This window comes from Lissotriton helveticus (assembly GCF_964261635.1).
Source record: "Lissotriton helveticus chromosome 1_1 unlocalized genomic scaffold, aLisHel1.1 SUPER_1_unloc_26, whole genome shotgun sequence".
NCBI lineage: Eukaryota > Metazoa > Chordata > Amphibia > Caudata > Salamandridae > Lissotriton > Lissotriton helveticus.
The window spans coordinates 2,410,272-2,435,030 of NW_027611666.1; positions in this window are offsets into that span (position 1 = coordinate 2,410,272).

Sequence of the window (24,759 nt, forward strand, 5' to 3'; positions counted from 1 at the left end):
TGCTTAAGCACCATATCAAATACCTGCGGGTGGGTAATTATTACCAATTCAGTAATAAACTGGGTGGGATAATCCTCGCCTCCGTGTCCTTAATAGAATTGAAAATTCTTGGCGCGATAGCTAGCTAATTTTTTATTCTATTACAGGACCGGAGGCTTCGTATTATGCTAGTTTAACGCTTATAATACACAACAACATTTATATCACCCACCGAATCTGTAATACTCGGTGAAACAGAAATTCAGACTTGAGGTGTTTGAACAATCAGAAATAATCATATAACATTACGAACCCTGGCATCATGAACAGATTGTAATTGAACGTTTGGTATGAAATCATTCCCTGGCCTAATCGCCCTCAACCATGTGGTTAGCATAGTCGCTGGCACACGTTAAAAGATTCTTTGCAACACAAACCACCATTAATTATATCTTGGATACTGAAGTAACTGGAACTGAATGGTCCCCAAACATGTTGAATAGGTATCCCTGCTGCCTTTATAGCAGACTTGAGCCAGAGGCTATTGAGACCGCAGTAACAGGTTTTAACTAGGACCTCTTGTAAATTTCAAAACAGTAACCCATAATTTGTAATCGAAAAGTATGGAATGTATAGATCCTGATAAGCTCTGATCCTGGTATAAAGCGAAATGAAAAAACCTTGTTTGAAGAGACTACCGTACCTGTAAAAATCCAGTGTAGTGTTACCTGCTGTAGGAACCGCGACAGTTATGAAGACCTAACATCACCGCATGAACTGGAATCGAACTCTGGGTAGTAAGTATAAATAGGACATTATCAATAAGGAAGACTAGAGCAAAAAAGGGGGGGGTGGTCCCCTTAGGAATAATCTGATCTGGGAGGAAATGAAAGGAATATCTGACGAAAAATATTGGCGCAAGCCCATCCATCCACCCTCCGATGGAAAGAACTAGCCGAAAAACGGTCCAACGGCCGTAGTAAGGCCGAACGAAAAACAATATACACACACTTATAGGTAGAAAAGCGTCCGTCCTGTGGGGAAAGTCAACCTCACAGTAAAGTCATGTGTGATGTATCTGCCATCTAACATGGTCACTCCACATTGAAGACCCGCATGGGCTGAAGAACCTGGAGTTATAAAGGAGCGTCAGCACGCAGTTAAGCGTCTGGCAAGTTTCCGTTGTTATCGGGAACCTTAAACCCAAAAGGGGTGATTGCTTACTTGACGGTGGACATGCGAGAAGTCTTGTGAAAGGGTACAAAGCACCCCGAGCAGGACACAACCTTTGCCATGTGTGTTGAAGTCGGTGTAGAGGTCCTCCTATATCAGAAATGTAAGGATCTGGTGCTGCTGCCAGTGAAAGTGTAATAATAATGCACATATGAAAAGCGCGAACGATCACCCGCAAAATACCACCTGGTGTTACTTTTACAGTATTGGCAGGATTCGAAACCTGGCCTCTGAGGGTGGACACCACCAAAGTTACAAGCCTTACTCTGAGTAGAGCTACTTGGTAAGGGTCTCGAGAGGTAGGGGACGTCAGGAAGAACAAGCAAGCTAGCGCCCAAGTCACATGGTAACGGGCTAATCTGGCGCCGAGGATCGAACCTTGACCCCCAGATTCCAGCGTCACACCCTTTGCCAATATAAGGTATTGGAAGGGTGTCTGAGGGAGTCGGAGTTTACCCCTCCAGTAGTAAGGAGATCAGGAACCTGCTAATTATTAGGTGATAGCTCCGGCACAAAATATATCGTAAAGTGTCAGAGACACTAATGGGAACGAATGTAATAATACCAAACACCATTAAGCGCCCAAAGGAATTCTTGCACGGCGAGCTCCAGATTGAGCTTGAAGGGAATATGTGAAGGATTGCACCATCAGCGAGTGCCAGAGAACGAGGTACCGTATGGAGGACGAACCCCCTGAGGCATAGGGGAACTGAAGTGTAACCAGATCCGCCCAAGAATTTGCGTATACCCGAAAGGGGACCGGAAGTTGAAACCCTGAAGCATAAGGGATTCTAGTCGAAAAAATGACCATAAGAAAATACAAATGTAAGGACTGGTATTATGACGTATCCTCGGAAATCTAGGGGAAGGCTAAACATGCCCATATACACTCGATACCGTGCAACAAAGCTAATGATGAACGGTCACTCATTTGACCTGGATAATTAGCCATGTTCCCGAAAAAGGATTTACAACTCTTGAAGGAGATGGGGAAGATGTACACGAAAAAACGTATCGCGTTCACTGCAACCTGCGGAACCACCAGAGAGACTGAACTATCTAGCACGACAGATCTGGAAACATCCTTCCTATTAAGATCTAGAATCAGGAGGGAGGAGGTGTCAACGGTAGGAAGAAGACCGACCTTGACGTTAGAAAAAATAAAAAAGGAAAAAAGGAAAAAGAAAAAAGGAAAAAGAAAAACAAGACAAATAACAACGCCCAAAGGATATGCGTAAATAATAATGATGGGTGGTCATGGGGCATACTGCCTGTGTAAGGGTGTCCAAATGCAATATTGTCGTGCAAAGCACCAATCACGGAGGAGTAAGAGGGGGAGCCAACCCTTTGCACACTAGAAGTAAAATAATAATAAAATATCCGACTCCTCAGCAAAGCTGTAGTCCAAATCATTGCAGCCCACCAGGGCGTAAGAGCCATGTCAAGGTATAAGGAGCGTGTGCGCACTCCGAAGGCCCTCCTGTTGTTACAGCCGGGAAGGCGTAAGTCAAAAAGTGCTCCGTCGGAACGTGAGGCATTAGGAGCACTTGGGGAACGCGTGCGAAGGGCGTAATCCAAACTGGTATAAATTTAACCTGATTGGGTTACGCCCTCCGGAGCGCCATCGGCTCTAATCCGCACTCGACCACTAGGGAAGGCCTGTGGCGGATAAGCGCGAAACTGCGCCATGACAGGAATACTCCCGATATACCCCTGGATGTACAATGTGAAGTTATAATGTGGAATAAACCTAGTACATACCTGCAGTAAACACGTAACATGTGATATTAGTTAGATACCTGACCACAAACTGAAGTGGCATAGTAGTAACGCTGGAAACCCGCGCGGGGCCATGCTTTTCAGGTCGCGTCTGAATTCCGTAACCAGTTGGGCCAAATATGCAGAGTCAACATACAAGATGAGAGCATGCCATCTCAACTCCCACTGGAGCGTCTTAAGGCTGTGTGACCAATGGGCTAGCCGTTTCGTGGTAAAACTCATTCATCCACTAAGCATTTGAGGCATGAAGCGTGTAACGCAACTTACAGAGGCAGTGCAACTTGGTGCGCACATCGCTAAAGAACCCAACTGGTCAGGGAACATTTCCACCATCTCGCCAGCAGGCGAAAACAATTCCAGGTGGGAACCCTTAAGAGGCGTGAAGCAGTAAATAACACAGAAGGCTACAAGGTCTTTGCTATAACAGGCGTACATATACATGAATATATAACACAGAGATCCGTCAGGTCTTCGTTGCAAAAAAGGCATAATACATTGAATACATGTGAACAGTAGAGTAAGGCATCAAAGAGGATAAAAGGTTGAGCCAGCGTCGTAATAGGAATAGCAGAGGCTCGACACCAGACGCGCTGTACATCCAAAGAGGCAGCGCTATCCGCTATATCACGTGCTTGCAGCGGAAGTCCGACAGACGGCCACGTGGGCCGCAGTGGGAGAATACGGAGCCCCCTAGCGGGCGTAAACCGAATCCTGCCGCCAAAGACAGCGCAATATTATCGTCACGTGAGGCTGTCCCATATGCTCCGAGGCTGGAAGTCCGAAAACCTCCGTAGCGCCCGCCGGAGGCGGGAGAAGGGCCAAAGCGCGCTCGCGCTCGCGTGTCAAGTAATTCGGCACAGCCGTCTGGAAGAAAAGTTTAAACACTCAAGGATAACAGTGAAGAGCGGTAGCACCTCTGACACGGCGCATACCAGTTCCACGGGTGAAAAAATATGAGCCCGGGAAGCCGCCCGCATGACGCTCGAGCTGCGCCCTCAGCGAGAGCCGCCTGAAATTATCGCTCCGGCTGGAGCATTTGAGCAAGCCTGAAATAGCAGAAGGCCGGCGGGAAGCGGGAAGCATGCGCCCAACATCAGAAAGGTTTAAACCCAGCGCGAGCTGCGCTAGTGTACAGGATTGCGACCGAAGTGCAGTAATAGCAAGGCTGAATCAGAGGAACTTAGCTAACAGTGCAAGGCGTGCCTACAACGCAAAACAGAAGAGTTTCAAACGTAGCACCATCCACGTGTAAGCAGAGCAAATATGCTAAGTCAAATACATAATCATCAATGAACAATCAAAGAAGGCAAAATCAAATTATGATTCTCCAACAACACAGTCCAGAGGGACCAAGCAGTCAACAATGCCACATATTAGCATACAAGTAATACTCAATAAAGCCATATATACAGCACAAAATGCAATCAGAGAATAAGGTACTTAACTGGCCGCGTGAGCAGCAAAGAAAGAGGAAGAGAAACAGGATACAGTGGCTCTTATAGGGCTGTACAGGATGTGATGTAGGGACAAGCATCATGGGAAATGTAATTTTATTTGCATACAAAACGTTTTTCATTGGCTGCTGTGAGTAGCAAATAAAAGAGAGAGAAGCATAATACGAAGCCTCCGGTCCTGTAATAGAATTCCGTTTTTGGGATTTCACCAGAGTGAAGGGGGGCAGCCCCGTCAATTGAAAGTGAAAGAACGCACTCCCAGGCAGCACCGACTGCGCCACATTGTACCTGGGCTTAGGCGTGCACAGCATCACTGATGAGGCTAAAACTCCCCCAAATATGTCTCAACCTCACTAGGGCCTCAGCAACCAGGCAGCGGTCAACCAATGCCCATCAGGTAAACAAGCATTGACATCGCCAGTAGGTCTCGCCTCTGGGACCTTATACGTGTTTAGTTATCCAGCACATTACCCTTGGTGCAACAACATCAACTGTTGCATGGCGAAACACGTATAAGGTCCCAAAGGTGCGACCTATTGGCTATGCCAATGCTTCTTTTCATTGGTTCCTGTTTGTGCCTTTTAGAGATGCAAGCTTCTGTTTCGTCCTCGTGTCTAACTACTCCCGCATTTTGTTGATCTAGGTCATGGGTACTCACAAACATTTTCTCGGGGCCGCAAAGTTTGGTCTATGGTGTGACCGAGGGCTGCCCTGATGCCAGCGGGGGTGTAAAGCCGGGGTAGGAAAACAAAGCATGTATATCTAGTGGCTGCCTTTAAGAATGAAGGTGTTCCTAAAGTTAAAGGCCTAGTTACTTCCTTTTCCTAACTGCAATTAACCTTTAAATAAGTGTTTGCTGTATATGTATGTTTCTTGTTCATGTTAGTTCTGACTCGAGCAGTGCTGCTGCTGCCCAGGGGTCCGCAAGTAAAGACCTGAAGGGCTTTATGCGGCCCCCGGGCCGTACTTTGAGTATCACTGATCTAGATCCTCCCGGCGACCTCCCCAGCTACATGTGTATTTCCGCGTTCTTCGAAAAGGGGTCGCAGTTGAGCAGACAGGCTTGTCAAGTCTTCAAGGAAGTGTGAGTGTGACGAGGCTGGTGTATTTATTCACCACTTAACTAATCAGTCTCCTGTCCCTCCGTCCTCACGTGAGCCACAATTTGTGACACATTTGTTATTTTAAGGATTGTAATAACATCACTTTTGTATATTTAAGTCCATACAGATACTGAAAACAGCAAACCACAAGTACAAAAATGAAAAGTACAGGGGGCACGAGCCCTAAACAAAACAAAAAATAGGTTTTAGAGGGGCAGGGTTTGCAAATTAGCATAGGCAGTGTGCAGTAATGTCACAGAGAGGGACATTGCAAGTCTAATAGGCCTCTCTTTAATGGTAATGAACCGTGATTCATGTAATATAAGCACGCACATGAGCAGCGTATACCCTCATGTACATGAATAAAGAAGGCTTAAATGTATTTTGGTACAACAATGTGGGTGAGTTTTAATGAAACGTGGGGGAACATGTTAACATTGACTTTCATTGGGCAAAGCAAGTTTCCAGTGGGAGAAAGCTAAAATATTGTAATGCATGATATAGAATGAATATAGTGCTCTCTGAATCTGACTTGCATATCTATGCATTGCACAGATATTCTACGCAGTAGTCTATTATTATTTTCCTTTTGCATGATAGCTGTGCATTACAGTTAGCTTATAGATGCCACTTCTTCAGCTATTCACTAATGGTGAGCATTTTTATTTTGGTGCCCGTAAATATTCTCTATCTCAGTGCGACCCTGATAGTTGGCAGCCCACTAGCGATTCATTTGATGTTTACTCAATACCAGGCAGTCGGGGTAAACCTGCTACTTGCTACCAAATGGGTGTTTGGACACACAACAAACTGGAACAAGTATTTGCAATGCAATTGGTCTCACATTCACGCAAGTTTGAGCTATTGGCATTGTAAATGACAATGCCTTTTATTTATGTTTTGGGTTTCAAAACATAAATAAAATGCTTTGTCATTTACAATCCCAATAGCTTAAACTCGTGTAAATGCGCTACCTTTTGCATTGCAAATGTTTGTTATCTTCAGTCTCATGGTCTTTTTAGTAACATTAGAAAACTTAAATGTGAAGCTTTTGTGTGGGCTCTTATGGCCTAGGGCGCTGTACACACAACCATACATTTCTAATTTGTTGTCAACAAAGTTTGAATTTGAATGATTCTGCCCAGGTTTAACCAAAAGTTGTCAGTTACTGAAACATTTTGCATAGTGTATTTTCCTGTCAACAAATAAACATGTATGTGGCATAAATGCCTCAGTGGCCGCTTACTTCTTTGAAGTACTGTTGTCCTTATAGTAAAGTCCCCAATTTAATTATATTCAAATGGCATTAGATTTATGGAATTCCCCCTTCCCACCCCACAACAGAACCAATCCTATGGATTACCTAGATACCTGTGTGTGTGGTTTGATTGCCACAGTTGTCCTTGAGGACTCCGGTTCTGGTGTGCATTACTGGGTCAAAGGTGAAGATGGACATATACTGTTTGAAGAAGTTATGTCCAGTGGTCCTTTTGGCAGCGGCTATAAACCACTCGCGCCTCTTTGTCACATGCTCCACTGGCATCCCACGGATTTTTCATGGAAGATTAAATCTGCCCCTGTAAGTGTATCCCGCCCCTGGGAAGCCCGTGGGATCTATTCAAAGCCAATGGCCTGTTACATTAAACCACGCGAGCTACCGGGGCAGAACCCACAGATGGCCGCCGCGGTGCGTGCATCTGCGGTGCGGCGGCCGTGCTCTCAGGGCTTCTACGCGCTTGGTTTCTTGGCCTCCAGGTGTACTATTACTGTAGCACCAAGGCCGCAGGCCACGGCTCTCATTCAGTCCTTTTTTTTCGTAAATGTATTGTTTGGGTGAGGGGTTAAGTTTCTCTTAATTTCCAACAGGAAGAGGACTTTTCTGCAGATGCGCCACTGAAAAATCTGTTAACGTTATTCATTGCATAGGAAATTAGGGTGGTGGACATGGTGATGGTGGATGCGGTGGTGGTGGACATGGTGGTGGTGGTGGATGTGGTGGTGGACATAGTGGTGGTGGTGGTAGACTTGGTGGTGGTGGATATGCTGGTGGTGGGGGTGGTGGTGGATATTGTGGTGGACGTGGTGGTGATTGACGAGGTGGTGATGGACGCAGTGGTGTTGGACACAGTGGTGGTGGACGTGGTGGTGGACGTGGTGGTGGTGGATGTGGGGGTGGACGTGGTGGTGGTGGACATGGTGGATGTGGTGGTGATGGACGTGGTGGTGGTAGACGTGGTGGTGGCCTCGTGGTGAACGTGATGGTGGTGGTGGACGTGGTGGTGGTGGATGTGGTGGTGGTGGATGTGGTTGTTGTGGACGTGGTGGTGGTGGATGTTATGGTGGTGGACGTGATGGTGGTGGATGTAGTGGTGGACGTGGTGGCGGACATGGTGTTGTTAGTGGATGTGGTGGTGGACATGGTGGTGGTGGACGTGGTGGTGGTGGTGGACGCGGTGGTGGTGGTGGACGTAGTGGTGATGGACGTGGTGGTGGACATGGTAGTGGTGGACATGGTAGTGGTGGACGTGGTGGTGGTGGACGTGATGGTGGTGGTCATGGTGGTGGTGGACGTGGTAGTAGTGGACGTGGTGGTGGTGGATGTGGTAGTGGTGGATGTGGTGGTGGACGTGGTGGTGGTAGTGGATGTGGTGGTAGTGGACGTGATGAAGGACGTGGTGGTGGTGGATGTGGTGGTGGTGGTAGTGATGGTGGACGTGGTGGTGGTGGTGGTGGGTGTGGTGCTGGTTGACGTGGTGGTGGAGGTGGGTGTCTTGGTGGTGGTGGACATGGTGGTGGTGAACGTGGTGGATGTGGTGGTGGTGATGGACATAGTGGATGCGGTGGTGGTGGTGGTGGTGGATGGGGTGTTGGTGGATGTGGTGGTGGTGGACATGGTGGTGGACGTGGTGGACATGGTGGTGGTGGTGGATGTGGTGGACATGGTGGACGTGGTGATGGTGGTGGACATGGTGGTGGACATGGTGGTGGTGGTGGACATGGTGGTGGTGGAGATGGTGGTGGTGGACGTGGTGGACATGGTGGGGGTGGACGATGTGGACGTGGTGGTGATGGATGTTGTGGTGATGGGCATGGTGGTGGTTGTGGACGTGGTGGTTGTGGTGGAGTTGATGGTGGTGGATGTGGTGGTGGTGGACGTGGTGGTGATGGACGCAGTGGTGTTGAACGCAGTGGTGTTGAACGCGGTGGTGGTGGATGCGGTGGTGGATGTGGTGGTGGTAGACGTGGTGGTAGCCTCGTGGTGGTGATGATGGACATGGTGGTGGTGGACATGGTGGTATTGGTGGATGTGGTGGACATTGTGGTGGTGGATTTGGTGGTGGTGGATGTGGTGGTGGTGGATGTGGTGGTGGTGGTGGACAAGGAGCCTCGTATACCACACATATAATAATACAGAACAGAGCACCCTTTCGAGTGGATGGCAGTGTAGGCCACATAACTTTCCAGCCAGTAACCCCCCATGCATGCACTCATCCTGCACACACTTTCCTTAAAGCGACTTCCTAGCTGGTGACCCGCATGCATGCACTCACCCTGCAAACACTTTCCTTAAAGCGACTTCCTAGCTGGTGACCCCCATGCATGCCTTCACCCTGCACACACTTTTGTTGCAATAACTTCCTAGCCAGTGACCCCCCATGCATGCACTTACCTTGCACACACTTTCCTTGCGGTGACTTCCTAGCTGGTATTCACCATGCACGCACTCACCCTGCACGCACTCTCCCTGCAGTGGCTAGTGGCTACCTAGCTGGTGACCCCCTTTGCACACACTTTTCTTGCAGTGACTTCCTAATCGGCTGTGGTGACTTCCTAAATGGTGACCCCCCCATACACGCACTCCCCCTGCACACACTTTGTTGTAGTGACTTTCTGCAAGAAGCCTCTCTATGCACAATCTCACTGACACACTCCCTCTGATATAACGTCTGCACAATGGTTCCCGGTGCACACATTTCTCTGAAGACACGCGCCTTGCACGCACTTTCCATGAGGGGTGTCACAGCGATATATATACCGCCAGCGCGTTTTCAGGGCATCGGTGACGTATCACGCACTGCTGGCAGACAGTTGTTCTCAGACACTACCTGCACTCACAGTCCCCTCACAATCACGCTACACACACCTTCAACGAGCAGCCCTTCATCGCTGCACACAGCCCTCCAGCAGACAGTCATTACACACACTGGTTCACCCTCTCCTTGCTTCCTCACCACCTGCACAGATGCAACCTTCACACGGTGATTCCATACACTCACTATCACCCGTGCACACATCCACTCTCCCCACAGTGACTTCTTGCAGTGTGCGCCCTATTCACACCTCAACCACACGCGTGCACACACAGTCCCGGAAGACAGGGACTTCCCCTCCCATACAAACTCACTCCTTTCAAGATCTCACTGTGGCTGCTCACTACCAGACGGCCACCTCTGATCACTCCCCGAGTTACACCTTCAACCAGTGATGCGCTGATCGGCCTCCCTCCGTGGGGCATCCAATCTCACCTCAGAGGGGCGCCCGTTTACACACTTATCACACTATCTGCTCCATCCTTTTGTTGTTGTTAGCCACTGCCATGGCACTCCTCACTGTGGTAGTGCCCCCAGCCTCCCCTCTTCAATGCCCTCGATGAAGTCTGCAGCGATCCCCTCTCGTGCACAGCTCCCAGGTACACGTCAGTGTCCTTCTCCCACCAGCAATGTCCCCTCTCCCCCCTTGCAGGGCATCCCTTGCCCTCTGCAGCCCCCGTCCCCGAACCCTGTGTTACCCTTCTAACCCCCGAATTACTGTTTGTCTACTACAGTGCCCTTTCCCTCCCTTTTCAGCACATCTGTTACCCCCACCAGGCCCTCTCTCGCTCAAGCAGTGCAGCTTTCACACTACCTGGAGTTCTTTCTCACCTCCAGCAGAGCCCCTCTCACCCTTAGTAGCGCCACTCTCATCCCCAGCAGCACCCCTCACAGCGTCCTCTCACCCCCCCACAGCGCCTCTCACATCCTCGCAGCACCCCTCACACCCTCGCAGCACCCATCACACCCTCGCAGCGCCCATCACACCCTTGCAGCGCCCATCACACCCTCGCAGCACCCATCACACCCTTGCAGCGCCACTCTCACACCAGCTACAGTAATCTCACCTCTCGCAGCCCCCTCTCACCCTTAGCAGCCCCCCTCAAGCTTTGAAGCCATCGCTGTTGCATATTTATCTTATGCAACTAACAACCATTGACAAAGCCAATAGTCCTGGCTTGTAGTAGATGTAATGTTACTTGTTATATATGGATGGAATGGCGAAGCAGCAAAATACCAGTGGGGCGACACACTATGCCGAGCATGGATTTTCAGTTTGGGTTTTTAAGCCACGCCCTTCATTACATCGACCACGTCCCTCTGGGAGCCATCACAAGGTTTTTCATTCCACTTAAAGCCCTTCCTCCGGTATAGCGACTTCCTGCAGAACTGGGAAAACAAGTTCACTCAGACTTGGCAGTCAACTCCAGAGAGACTAATCCATGCCCGGGCCCCTCATCCATTGGCACCTTGTGATTCTTACAGCGTTACAGTTCATATCTCATTCCCCTTATTGGATTTTGTCATTTTAGTGTCATTTTGTTCAATACATTTTACTTTTTTTTTTCTATTTTGGTTTGGGTTTTTTATTGTTTTGCATTTTGACTTTTACTTTTTTGGTTTCTGCATAAATATTTTACATATTACCTTAAGTTAAGCCTGCCTGTTCCGTGCTTAGGTACCAGGGGGTTGATCCTAGGTTAATTGAATGGCTTTGAAAGTTCATTCTGACAACGGTTGTGATTGTTCCTCATCTACCGTAAATATTAATTCAGTTTCTTACAGAAACTATCTGAAATTATCTGCAAAACAGGCAGTTGATAACCTATCAGGGTTGAAGCACCCTGTGGGCAAACTGGAATATGGGAACAGTATTGTGTGGCAATAGAACCTCTAAAAAAATTCAGCTTGGAGATGAACCAAGAATCACGCTTGAAAGTCACAACTTTTTAAAACAAGGTAGTCAGGAAAGTGTGGCGAATATATTGCAGCTCTTTGCATTTTGGCAGCCCCAAGCAAATTTGAGAACAAAGTGGATGTATGTAGCAGATGCGAGTCTGTTCACCCAATGTGAGTGGTGAGATCCGCTTTGCTGGTCTGCCTGAAGTTATGATGCTGCTGGCAGTGGCCTGTCTGCTAATAGCGATGGCGTGACTGGTGGATCTATAAAGCCAAATAGGTGAAATCTATCTTCCGACACCACAGTCTTCGTGACTGAGACCAGTAATACTGAAGACTCTGAGACTCACAGCAGTAATTTCTCCTTTCAGAGCGTTATTGCTGCAGATGGAGTGAAGCCCAGAAGTGAGCACATTACTAAGGTACCAACAAAGTTTAATATTGTTCATTTGTATTAACAGTTTCTCTTTTGCAGCTTTTGGAAATGCATTTTCTAGTTTTGTTGCATTTTGTTTAGTTTTTTATTGTGGGCTGTTATCTTCGGTTTAAAGGGAAAGATGTTGTAGTGTGTGACTGTGGCGTGGGATCAAGAAGAGACCTATGACCAGTTCGGGGTAGGTAAGGTTTTATTTTGGAAAACGTCTTTTTATGTCGGGTTGTCAAGGTGTCTCTCTGAAAAGCTCTGGGGTCCGTGATGGCGTCTGGTTATGGTCTTGTTTCCAGATGGTTAAGAAGCAGACTTCAGGGGATTTTCCGTTCTTCCTAACTCCTAGTTGGATTCCGCCAGGGAAAAGAAACAGGTACAGATCGTCAGGATATGTATCCTATCTGGACTGTCCCACAGGGAACCGGGCAAGTGCAGGAGACACCCGTGCTAAGGTGCTAAACACTTTATTAAACGTGCGAGGGTGCAGAGGCGTGATTACTGGTGAGGTGGGGTATATTTACACGGTGAGGACAAAGAAAGGTTGGGCAGATATTCTGGCACACACGCGGCTACGGTTTAGAAGAACCCCGTCTTCCTACCCAGCCCGCCAAACGCTGCCGTACCTGTTGTAGCCACACTCCTCCCTTGGGAGTGTGGCACGGCGATTCACGGATCCAGTGGCCTCCTGGATTACTCCTGTCGGCCTCAGGTTCGCTTCCAAAAGCTCTGTTCTCTGCTCCTCCGGGCCGCTCTCCCACTCTCGATCCTCGGTCGGTGACGTCACACGCCAGGACATCTTCTTACGCGTTTTTACCCCCTAGGAATCCCGCGCCGTCATCAGGGAGCGGAGCTGCGTACTCGTGTGTCTTCCAGTTAAAAGGCCGTCATCCAATTCGTCGGCTAGTTCCCAGGAACAGGCTTCTCCCCTGTTCCAGTCATGCTGATAATGAGGCAGAGAGGGGGAGGACATCAGTTCACTACGCCACCACTCAACATTATCCGGTTCTTTTCCTCCCGTCCCCTGCCCAGTGTTACAGTGACCTTAATGCTGCAATTTGCATTTCATTACCATCATTTGCTTACTCTGGAGAATCTCCAGGGTGGAGGAGGTTTGCTGTTCCAGAGTTCCTTCTTCAGCTTCTGGGCAGTTATCACTCTGTGGCGATCTGTGGTCCTGTTTCTCTGCTCTTCTTGTAGTAGCTCTTATCAGAGCTTCATCCTCCCGCCAACGATAATAAGATGTCAGGCATCACCCAGCACACAACACAGACTATGTTGGGCTGCGTCGGCTCAGTTAGAGCGAGGATAAAGTTCTCCGGACCCATCAGGCTGTGAATGTAACCTAAGGGCTTAAGATGAAATGAAGAGCTTACCTCCTTCCTGAGTAGCTCCAGACTGCTGTGTGCAGACCCGATAGCTGGCAGCACCCTGGAGTATGTATGTATAAATCAGATTATGTTGGAAGTAACCTGCAATATAGTGGCAGGCAGCACCCTGCCATAGAGTAGGATTTCTCATTGTATTTTATTTCCTGACACATTAATGGAGATTGTCTTTTAACAGGCAGAAGAACAACACTGACCGTACATTTTTCTGGGTTTGTCTTTAAAATGACGTACACATTAGGAATGGCATTTCGTTCTGCTGGAATAATAACACAAGTTATCTTGCACTCTATGTTGTTGCATGAATTCTAGGCTGCAATAAATTCCATGTTTCATTCGTACATGCTTTCTACAGGGCACATACATGATTTGCTGCTGTAGAGAAATAATGCTCCTGTGTACTGTGGCAGACTCAGAAATATTGAAAAACTTCATGATTTCTCTTTCAGTACTTCCTAGTAAAATCTTTCACTTTTTGGCTCCTACATTTAGCAGAAACATAACTTAGTACTATTAAAATAGTTGTGATGGGGAACATTCATGTGGGGTTAGGACTGGCTCGGCCAGAGTGCTTGCTGATTTGGAGGAGTATGGAGATGACCCCCTTGCCTGGTTCGGTGTGGAACCAAGCCAGCGATGCTTTGCTGCAGGCTCATTTGCCCTGATAGCTGGTCAACAGTTTGAGGAGGAGGAGATGAAGAGCTGGCTAAGTGTGCCATGAGGCTGGCATTTCAGTACATCCCTGAGAAGTGAGCTTTGAGTCAATGTAGTGTTCCTCTTATACCACGTGCAATTCACCCTCTCCAAAGTCTCAAGAATTCCTGGGTGTGAAGGGCGGCTGATTCTGATTGGGTGCTTGATAGTTTTCCAGAAACTCATGTTCTTGATTGTTCTTGTTTGTCAGTAGTTAATGAAACGCGCCCAGGCGTTTTCTCTCTTCCGTTGACACAAGCTGCAATAAAAGTTTCTTTCTCGTTGCAAGAAAATATCAACGGCTGACGAGCCTCTGTCTGTCAAAGAATGGAAGGGCTGAGGAACTATCATTCATCTCACTGCTAAGCAGAGCAGTTTCATGCTTCACCCTCACTCAGGCCTCTGATTTTAACTAACATCGCTTAGAACACTGGGACTTTAGAACCCATCCTTTTAATGAGAAAAACAAAACTACAAGTCCCATAAGCAATAGTGGTGGAAGGTGTTACGCATGACCTGGGGCAACATCGATTCAGCACATCCAGTTCCATTTTTTAAGTATTTGACACAATATTGAATTTATAACCTTTGTTTTTATGGTCATGAGTCACCAGAATACTAAAAACGTCTTTTATTTTCAGGATCAATTAAGTAATGGTCACCAGCTTGGAAGCTCTGTTCATTCTTCAGTATTTGTCATTGATCTCCATGTGTGGCTGGTTTGGGTCTGCCCCCTGCATCGTTCCCGATAACTCGCACAGGTAAGGAGCTTGTAGCAGCAACATGATAACCCCATACTCGTCTGTAAGAAGTGCGCACTGAGGCAGGTATCCGATCATTTTTGTGAAAAAAGGAAGGGTCAATATCTGCTATGTACATTTGTTAAAATAAAACACAATCATATCACAGTATACTGTTCCGGAGGTTCAGTCCCAGCGACATTGTCTGTAACTGAATGCAGACACCCTAGGAAGCAGGTGCTTTTAAGACAAGTTGCGTTCACTCACCTGAAGGTGACATGCTTCATCATTGGGCTATACTCCACACCAAGCCGGCGCTACAATTCCTGGTGGGCACCACTAGAGGGCACTTTGTCGCAGATCTTTTATTAAGTACGCCGGAGGAGCATAGTAGGACAGAGGATGTTGTGTCATAAGATGTGAGATTGGTGAAGTCTAAATATAAGATCAATTATCGACCAGTTGCCACAATATAGTTAATGTGATCTTCCTGGTCCATGTTGAGATTAAAAACAGTGGCAGAGAAATCGAGGAACTAATGGCCCCTATCACTGTGTGAAAGTGTCGATCACCTATGGACCTGCTGGTAAGCTGGGGTCTATACTTCAGGTCAACGTTTTTCATGCCTTGTGTAGTCATGGTGCAATCTGTTGGCATTTCATCAGGACCAAATATGGGAAAATGGGGAAATGTGGCCTAATCTTCTCCACAGCGTGAGGAGCTCTGTAACTCAAAGCCCTGCGCCGTGCATAGGTGCTAAGGTGCCTAGTACCATCTTACTACCACAGGTGAGCGCTGTCTAACAGAGTGCACTAGATACGGTAACCCTTCTAAAATTCGGGACATACTGACTTATCCAATAGCGAGGATGCCACATCAGAGGGCAACTGGTTTGAAATGTACATGCTTCCTAGGGTGCCTGCGTTCAGTTAGAGATAATGTCTCTGGAACTGAACCTCCAGAACAGTATACTCTAAGCTGATTCATATGAAGAATGTGTATACTGGACTGTCATTTTCCTCATCATCTCTTGTGATATGTACAATAAAACACAACACACCTGGAGGCCAACAAGTCTATCATACATTTAATGCAAAAATAGCAAAAGGCCAAGCAAACTAACAAGTGACAATTGTCTTTGCAATGGACTAGAGCATCCACTCTAAAGCAAGTTGGAGTATATAATGCTAATGGTACACAAAGTATTTTTATATACTTTTCTCCTAATACAAGTCAATGAAACATGAACACGTGATAGAAACAGTTACTGAAACAACACTAATGAGTAGGAGGCAGGATCTTCTCTCGAGAGGAATGTGAGGAGTCCGTGAGGTGCAGATAAAAGATACAAAGACAAGCTGCAGATTTCACTGTTTCTGGAAATAACACTTCTGTTTGTCAATGTTCAAGTTACTGCAAGATGCAGGAAAGTGTGCAGATGGACATCACTAAATAAAATGGTTCTGGGCCCTAATAGAATCATGTAACTTTGCAGGCATATTAAGGCGAACAGACACATCAAATTAATAGAATAATACTGTAATTTGGTAATGTAATATATCAATGCACGTTGTGACATTCATGTGTACCCAATTATCGGTATTAAAGAAACCAGCATATCCAGTTATGTTTTGTCAATTCCTTCTTCCTAGAGGCCTCCACTGCTGCTATCCAGCTGTATTCAGCAGTGCCACCTGTGACCTGGAATCCTGCATTTAATCAATACCACTCGCACCCCACCACCCTTGGGCCTGTTATTCTTTTAGCTAGCTCCAGTCAGTAGTGGCCCCTTGGACCTGTATGTAAGCCTACTAGCCAGCTCCTGTTAGTACTGCCCCCTGGGACCTGTTATCATTCTAGCCAACTTGAGTCATTAGTAGCACCTTGGGACTAGTGATCATACTAACCAGCTTCAGTCAGTATTGGCCCCCTGAGACCTATTATCCTGCTAGGTAACTCCAGTCAGTAGTGACCCCTGTACCTTAAATCCTGCAAATATTCAAAACCAGAGGTTAACTCTACTGCCAACCAGTTCCGGTCAATATTGACATGCATTGTTACCCTGCCTGTAATGAATACCAGAGGCCAGCGTTGTTGCTAGCCAGCTCCAGTCACCAGTGGCCCTTCACATATTATCCTCAAAAGGATCAATGCCCAAGGCCTGTGCAGCGGCTAACCTGCCCTAGTCAGCAGTGACTTCCCGGACCTGTTATTCTGCATATAATCGGCAAGGCTTCGCCCCTAAATACACTCACCCCCACATCCTTACCGTATAAGAGCAATGTAATTTATTTACTTACATCATACGGTAGGTACCGCACCATATCACACGATCCCAAAAACAAAGAAAATCAAAAATTGCCTAACCATTCAGCACTCCACCTTATCAAAAATGACCAAATCACACCAAGCACTATATCCTGCCACATCACATGGCACACTCAGCCACAACATGACAAGATACCACGGCAGGGATTTGGGGGCCATTAATCCTCTGTTCGAGGCATGTACCCTGTAGATGTACCTGCTTTGCATACTCCTGCCATTTTGTGTTGGGTCTGGATGTTTGCAAGTTGTTTTTCTTTGAAGAAGTCTTTCCAGCCACGAGGTAAGGTGACTCCTCCTTTCGGTGATAGTGCGCATGGGCATCGACTCCATTCTTAGATTGTTGTTTTACCCCAAACGGGTTCGGATGTGTATTGCTGCACTCTGAAACCGCTCTTCGGGTTCCCCTCAGTGCGCAGTCCACTCTACCCTCAACAGTATTGTTTCAGTACGCGTTTCCCTGTTTTTCTCGTTTCAAATCGATCGACAAACTTTCCATTTTCGATAGAAAACCTCGTGGGCAACAGTCAGGCCTTGCTGCGTAGGGCCAGCCATCTGCAAATGGAACGGACTCCATTCTGTTTCTGTCCTGGGTGCCACGCCAAGTACCCTCGCGCCGACCTACATCAAGTTTGTAATTTGTGCCTCTCACCGGAGAACAAGGAGGAAGACTGCGACGCTTGTAAGTTGTTCCGGTCCAAGAGGACTCTACCTGATCATCAGGCTCGATGACGAGAGAGGCAGCGTCAAAGCATTCAACAAACTCTGGATATCTTTGGGGAAGAATCTGACCAAGACGAGATAGAAGCGGCCGCCGTAGAAGAGGCCCATCTCTATGCCAGAGCGCAATCGGTGGGGCATGCTGGGGCAGCCATGTGATTGCAATTCTACGCCATGCCAGTACCATAGAAACTGACCAAATGTGTAGGTTATCTTGCGCCCTTCTGACATCTAAACAGGCCTAATAAGCAGCATTTGGGTGTCAGCTCAATACTTAGTTGTGTGGCATGCACCATTTCTTCAACAGCTAGTTGCCAGAAGGAGTGAATTGCATCGCAGGACCATGGTTAATGTAAGAAATCGGCCCCCACAGTGTTGCAGCACAGGCATATATCTGGGCAAGACCCGACCATTCGATTAAGTTCTTGTGGCGTTAAGTAGGTTCTTCGCAGAAAATTATGATGTATCAGTCGAAAATGGGCATTACTAGAAATTATGCATGTTAGTTCACAGGCCCGCTGCCAGTCTTGATCTTCCATTGGAATGTCAAAGTCTAAATTCCAGGACTCTCGGGCCCGTGTGTAGTGCCTACTGTATCTGATCGCATTGTTCTGTAAAGATGCATAATTAGGTGTCTACACGCTCCATAGGTTAGCAGTATCTCAAGTGTTTGAGTATGCGGCGGAGCTGTCGAATAGCATGGCCGGGTGTGCTTAGTTACGTCAGGCAAGCCCGCATGTTGTAAAAATTGCCCCTGGCTTAGACCAAACTCTTTGCGGGCATGTTTAAGGCGATAAGTCTCATCTGGGTACATTTCACCCTATTGCTCGCAGCCCCCTTCCTCCATGCCTGGAAGGACATACTGAGTGCCATCTGGCTGATTGGTTTTAATATCCAGATTGGGAGCTCCCTATGGAATGGTGCGCGCTTAAGTACTCTCACTACAAACCATTGCCATACTCTGGCCGTCTGTCGCACAATATATGGAGTATCTCTCGGTGTACCTGATTCCTCCATTAACAGCTCTGGAAAACAACCAGCGTCCACCATTCCTGCCGAGAGCCGCATTTCCCAACTAGGGACTGTGTTGAGCGATCGAGCTGCATGTTGCAATTGAACGGCATAATATTAGGGGTCGAAATGTGGGACCTCCAACCCCCCGCTGCATACGTCCTGGTCAGTGTGGCCAAAGCCACTCTGCTATGTGTAATGGCCTTGTTGAAAGATTTAACAAGACCATGAAGGGCATGATTGGTGGACTTCCTGAAAAACTCAAAAGAAGATGGGATGTTTTACTTCCATGCCTGCTTTTTGCCTATTGGGAAGGGCCACAGAAAGGAGTGGGGTCCTCCTTATTTTAGCTTCTGTTTGGGATTTCCTGTCGGGACCACTGTGCCTTGCGAAGGAGGGATTGGAGAAACCTCTTGTTGACCTTAGCAAGATATAGTGGACTATGTGCTTGGCGATTGCTCCAGTATGTATGAGTACGTGGAAAAAGCAAGCAAAAACATTGAAGACAGCCTAGCTGCAGAAGCTCTGGTAATGCCAAAAGGCAAACGAACAAGGGTACGTGCTTGCAATACTGCTGACCTAAGATCTTCTGCGGGGGGCACGATTTATGTGTCGGTACCACGTGACAACTGTGCATCTTATTTTAAGCTTGTTTCTGCGGGGGGCACGACTTTGTGCTTGCACCGAATTGTGTTGCTCTGATTATCTTAATTTGTGTTGGGCTCGATTGAGGTGCTCCACACATTGCGTTTTATTTCTTTAACGAAAATACTTAACATTGCGGCCCAGGTGTGTACTCTGCTGTGAGAGGGCAGGGGGACACCGGCAGCAGGCATTGTGTGTTTATGTAAACTTTTTACTCACATCGCATTTTAAATACAGAAGAAACACTCACTGTTTGAACTTTGCTCTTCCCCCTCCCCGTTCCTCCCCGAGCCTCGCTCGTGGGTGGAGGGAGGTCTCTCTATCCCTTTCCACTTCCGGCAGAAGCGGGGGTGAGCGGTCTAGTCAGCACACCGCCGCCTCCCTACTTAATGCAGGGGAAAGTCAGGCTCTGGACCTACGAACAAGGGTACGTGCTTGCAATACTGCTGACCTAAGATCTTCTGCTGGGGGCACGATTTATGTGTCGGTACCGCGTGACAACTGTGCATCTTTTTTAAAGCTTGTTTCTGCGGGGGGCACGACTTTGTGCTTGCACCCAATTGTGTTGCTCTGATTATCTTAATTTGTGTGGGGCTCGATTGAGGTGTTCCGCACATTGCGTTTTATTTCTTTAACGAAAATACTTAACATTGCGGCCCCGGTGTGTACTCTGCTGTGAGAGGGCAGGGGGACACCTGCAGCAGGCATTGTGTGTTTATGTAAACTTTTTACTCACATCGCATTTGTAGGAGAGTAGGGTCTGCTATCCTATGGTCACCCCAAATTTTTGCTTGTTGCTTCACTGGTTTTAGACTTCTGAGGCTGTGGGCCTGCTGATCAGACCCCCAGCCTGCTGTTCTCTCACTAAATTACATGATACATGTGCTATAGGCACATACCAATTGGAAATGGACTCCTTGTCAGCCCCTGTAGAATGCACTATAGGTGCCCAGGGCATAGGGGCCACCAAGGCCTACCAGGGGCTGCAGCATATCTTTTGCCACCCCTGGCTGGTTCTTAAATTGACACAACTGGCTGATCACTCAGCTGGGGTAAGGTGGTGTAATCACCCCTTGCTTAGATATAGTATACCTATATCTAAACCTATATCTGGACACATATAAACCTGTGAGCCACTCCTATGGAAGGCCTCATCAATCCTGGAGGCAGAGTGCGTGGTTTAATGTGAGATGGAGCTCTAGCATGAGCTGAGCCTGTCTGCAGCTGTCGGGAACAACTCCCTAAGCTGTTTCAGGATAATGCCATACCATATACTCTTAAGTGCCTTATAATCCTCGCGGTTATATAGCAACTCTGGTTTGGCTTTATCAAAACATGTCGTGTAAGGTGTCATACGATTTGGAATACTATCCCCTCGCCAGTTCTGGCGACGGGGATAGCATTCCACCCCTCTAGAGGGAGAAGACATGTTACTTTACTTAAATGCGGTTAATTTCTAAAAGAGCCTTAGATCCACAAAATGGATGCCTCTGCCACAGACACGAGTCTGACCCCCTGTAGCTGACCGAAACTCAGCCAAGGAGGCCTGGATAAGGGTTTCCTGTCGCAGGGAGGTGCTACACCTCCCCAGACAGGAGATAGTGGATTGTAGCAGGGTGGTTTGAAAGAAACCAGACAGTGCTGGGGGCGCACAAGGCTGCCCCTTGCATAATCCGGCCAAACCGGTTCTGGGGCACTCCAGCCCTCGTGCCAGCGCGGCCTGGATCAAAGGAAGGGGGTGTATCCACCCACTTCCTGGGTCCCAGCCATAGGAGGGGACCTAGCAGGTAATCCAGCCTCCTAGATTGGTATAAGAATGGGAGCAGTGCCAAAGCACTTCAGATTACCCTGAAGAAACATAAGAACCGAAATTCTGGACCCTTCGACATCCTACTCGACGTAGAAGCCCGAAGAATCTCCCTTGTGGTCAAGGAGTGACCACCCTGTGCAAACAGGCACCATCCAGCCATCGACGTCTGCTTTGTTGCAGTTCCCGCCGGAACTCGAGCGACAGAGATCGACGAGATCAAGCTTGCCTGCCTTCCAACAGCCCGATCCACAGTCCCTGCAGAGCTGAGACCCGTGGAGGCGACCGGAAGCGTGGGGCACGCCATCTTGGAAAGACCACGAGACGCTGACCGTGCAGCCCACGAGTGACCCTCGAAGCTGTACACCAGGGTTTGAGAAGCCCCCACCCTGAGCCACTCTTGCACCGAAGCTCACCCCTCTACACTCACCGAGTGCTGCGTGGGGCCCTTCTGCTACTTTTGGCTCAACGCGTTGGCCCGGTCACTTGCCAGCTGGCTAGTGGCCCCTGTGCCGACGAAACTTTGAAAACGACTTGCGATTCTGGTTGCTCCAGACTTGCACCAGCTCCCCTAAAAAGGAGCCCCCACTCTGACCCTCCTGGTTCGAGTGAGAAGCAATCTCCCGGTCCTGCGTGGATTGCTCTTGCCAAGTGTTGTTTGCTCCAATCTTGAAGCCGACTGCGCCGACGGTGAGAGCCCTCGTGGGACAGATCGTGACCTGCTCCTCGACGTCGCAGATGCCCCAGAGCCCACGTGACAGCGGAGAGAAGCTCCTCGACAACCACCTGATTGCGCCCGACATTGCCTGGTTCCGTCCTGGTTCCACCCTGGTCACTGCTGAGTGACCCAGACTCTGTCCCCTCTGCTTTCAGGTACTTTTCGACTTGAGTCCACCCTTGGACTCCACCGGACACTTCTCCTTCACACCGCCTGCAGCCCTTTCAGCTCCAAGCACCAAGAGCCTGCGTGACGAAACCCGACTCAACTTCGACCCTGTGCACCCGCTTCCTATGGGTGAGGTAACTTTGCAACGCCGGTGTTCCCACACTGGTACACACCTCTAGGGTCTGTGTCTTGAGTTTTGTTCCTCTAGGTTCAGCGGAAGTGTCCTTAAACTCTAACTTGTAACTTTTACGCACCATTGGTTAACATTGGTGCATGCGTGCGCTTTCTGCACTGCACCTGAATCCCGCGGGCTTTTCCCGACTTCAGCACTGCTTGTCCTGACTGCTCCCAGCGATTCCCTAGGCCCTAGGCCTAACCACTGTTTGATTGGTATCTCTTATACCACTTGTTTAGTATATGGTCTGAGTGGCCCCTCGCCCTCATCCATATTGTGCAACTTTTGTATGTTATACTGTGCTTTTGATTTAACGCTTGTGCCCCTTTACTCATAAAGAATACTGGGGATTGTTTTAGTAATAAATACATATATTTTTATAATATATACTTGTGTGGTGTCCTTTCATTTGATATTACAGGATTGTATGTGGTAAAACAGCTCGCTTAACACGACCTCTTAAGTTAAGCCTTTAGGCTGCTTAGTCCATGCTACCCCTAGGATAGCTTGTCTAATAAGGTTGACTTACAACCAGACACCATAAGGGATTGTTTGGTCTGATATCAGGTGGTTCCAGAATTGGAAACATCACCTATCAGGCCAACTTCTCACATTGGTGAGCAGCGGTGCGGATTTGAGCTTGCTGTTGTTTTACCATTGCAATCTTTTTATCAAATTGAAAGATCACATCAAGTACCTCTAGGTACATATAAATCAAAAGCTTAGCATATTTAAGTTCTACTGAACTTAGTAGTTGTAGGTTGAAGGGATTAGCACACCCTGACTACAACTCACTAGCCAGGTACAGTAGGCAAACACTTAGTGTAGGTAGGTGCATCACTTACACCACACTAGAGTCATGTCTGACGCAGGTAAGGCCTCAGGGTCTGCACCTGTGACAGCTGACCTTACCAAGGCAGCTTCCAGCTATGACAAATTAACCAGAAAGGACTTGATTGCCTTGTGCATATCAAGAGGGTTAAAAAGGGGCAGAAGTCCCACCAGTCCTATCCTGATAGCCATTCTAGAACAGGATGACTTAGAGAAGGGAAATGAAGCTCCCTTAGAATCAGGAGATGGAGTGAACCCCCCTGTAACTGATATCACTCCAGAGGAGGAAGAAGAAGAGGAGGAAGAGGAGGAGGATGGTTCAGACATAGAAGAACCTGATGATCAGGAACTAGGGGTTAACCAAGGTAAAGTTGCCAGGCTTAGCCAGGCCAACTTGGGCCTACTGGGGAATGGAGAGGGCCAGCACCTCCCCAGACCCCACCAGAGCATTTTCCCAGGCAACAGAAGAGTGAGATCTCCCTCAGGGGACTCTCATATTTCTAGTGCCTCAAGAGAATCTCAGAGAGGCATGACTGCTTCTCAAAAGCTAGAGCATAAGGCCAGGATGAGAGCTGTGAAACTCCAGATAGAGAGGGAGGAGGTAGCCCTGGCCCAAGCTAGACTTGCCTTGGCAAGAGAGCAAAAATTAAGTGGCTTAGATGCCACTGGTGGCAGCAATATTCCTAGAGAAAAAGACAGGAGCTATGATAATAGAAACCTGACAAAGATTGTAGCCCCCTACAAGGAAGGTGATGACATCCACAAATGGATGACTGCTCTTGAGAGAGCCTGCATGGTACAGCAGGTTCCTCAGGATCAGTGGGCTGCAATTTTATGGTACTCCTTTTCTGAGAAAGGGAGAGACAGGCTCCTCACAGTTAGACCTGAGGATGCCAAAAACTACTCTGTCTTGAAGAGTGCTCTTATTGAAGGGTTTGGCCTAACCACTGAGCAATACAGGTTGTTGTTCAGAGACACCCAAAAAGCACAGACTCAAGACTGGACTGATTTTGTTGAGTGTGCCACTAAGGCTCTGGAGGGTTGGTTGCAGGGAAGTAAAGTTTCAGACTATACAGGATTGTACAATCTTATGATGAGAGAACAGATCCTTAATAACTGTACAAACCAGCTGTTGCATCAATACCTTATTGACTCTGATCTGACCTCTCCCCAAGAATTGGGAAAGAAGGCGGGCAAATGGGTCAGAACAAGGATTAAGCAGAAACCCCAGAACCAAGGTGGTGACCAGAAGAAAACAGACCAGAAGGGTGGAAATCAGAAAGATAAAGAAAGGGACCCGAAGTCTTCAGGCCCCCAAACTAGTAATAAGGAGGGTGGTTCCCAAAATGGAAACAAGAAAAAGAAGAATAATGGCCCAAAGAAACCTTGGTGTAATAACTGCAAATCAGTTTCACACTGGGGCAGTGAATGCACCAAGACAAATCCAGTCCCCACCACTACAGCTCCTAAAGCAACTGCACCCCCTAGTTCAGTAAGCAGTGGTGGAACACAGTCCAAGGGTGTAGCAGGGTTAACCTTGGGTATGGAAGTAGGATCTGGCCTAGTCAGAACCCCT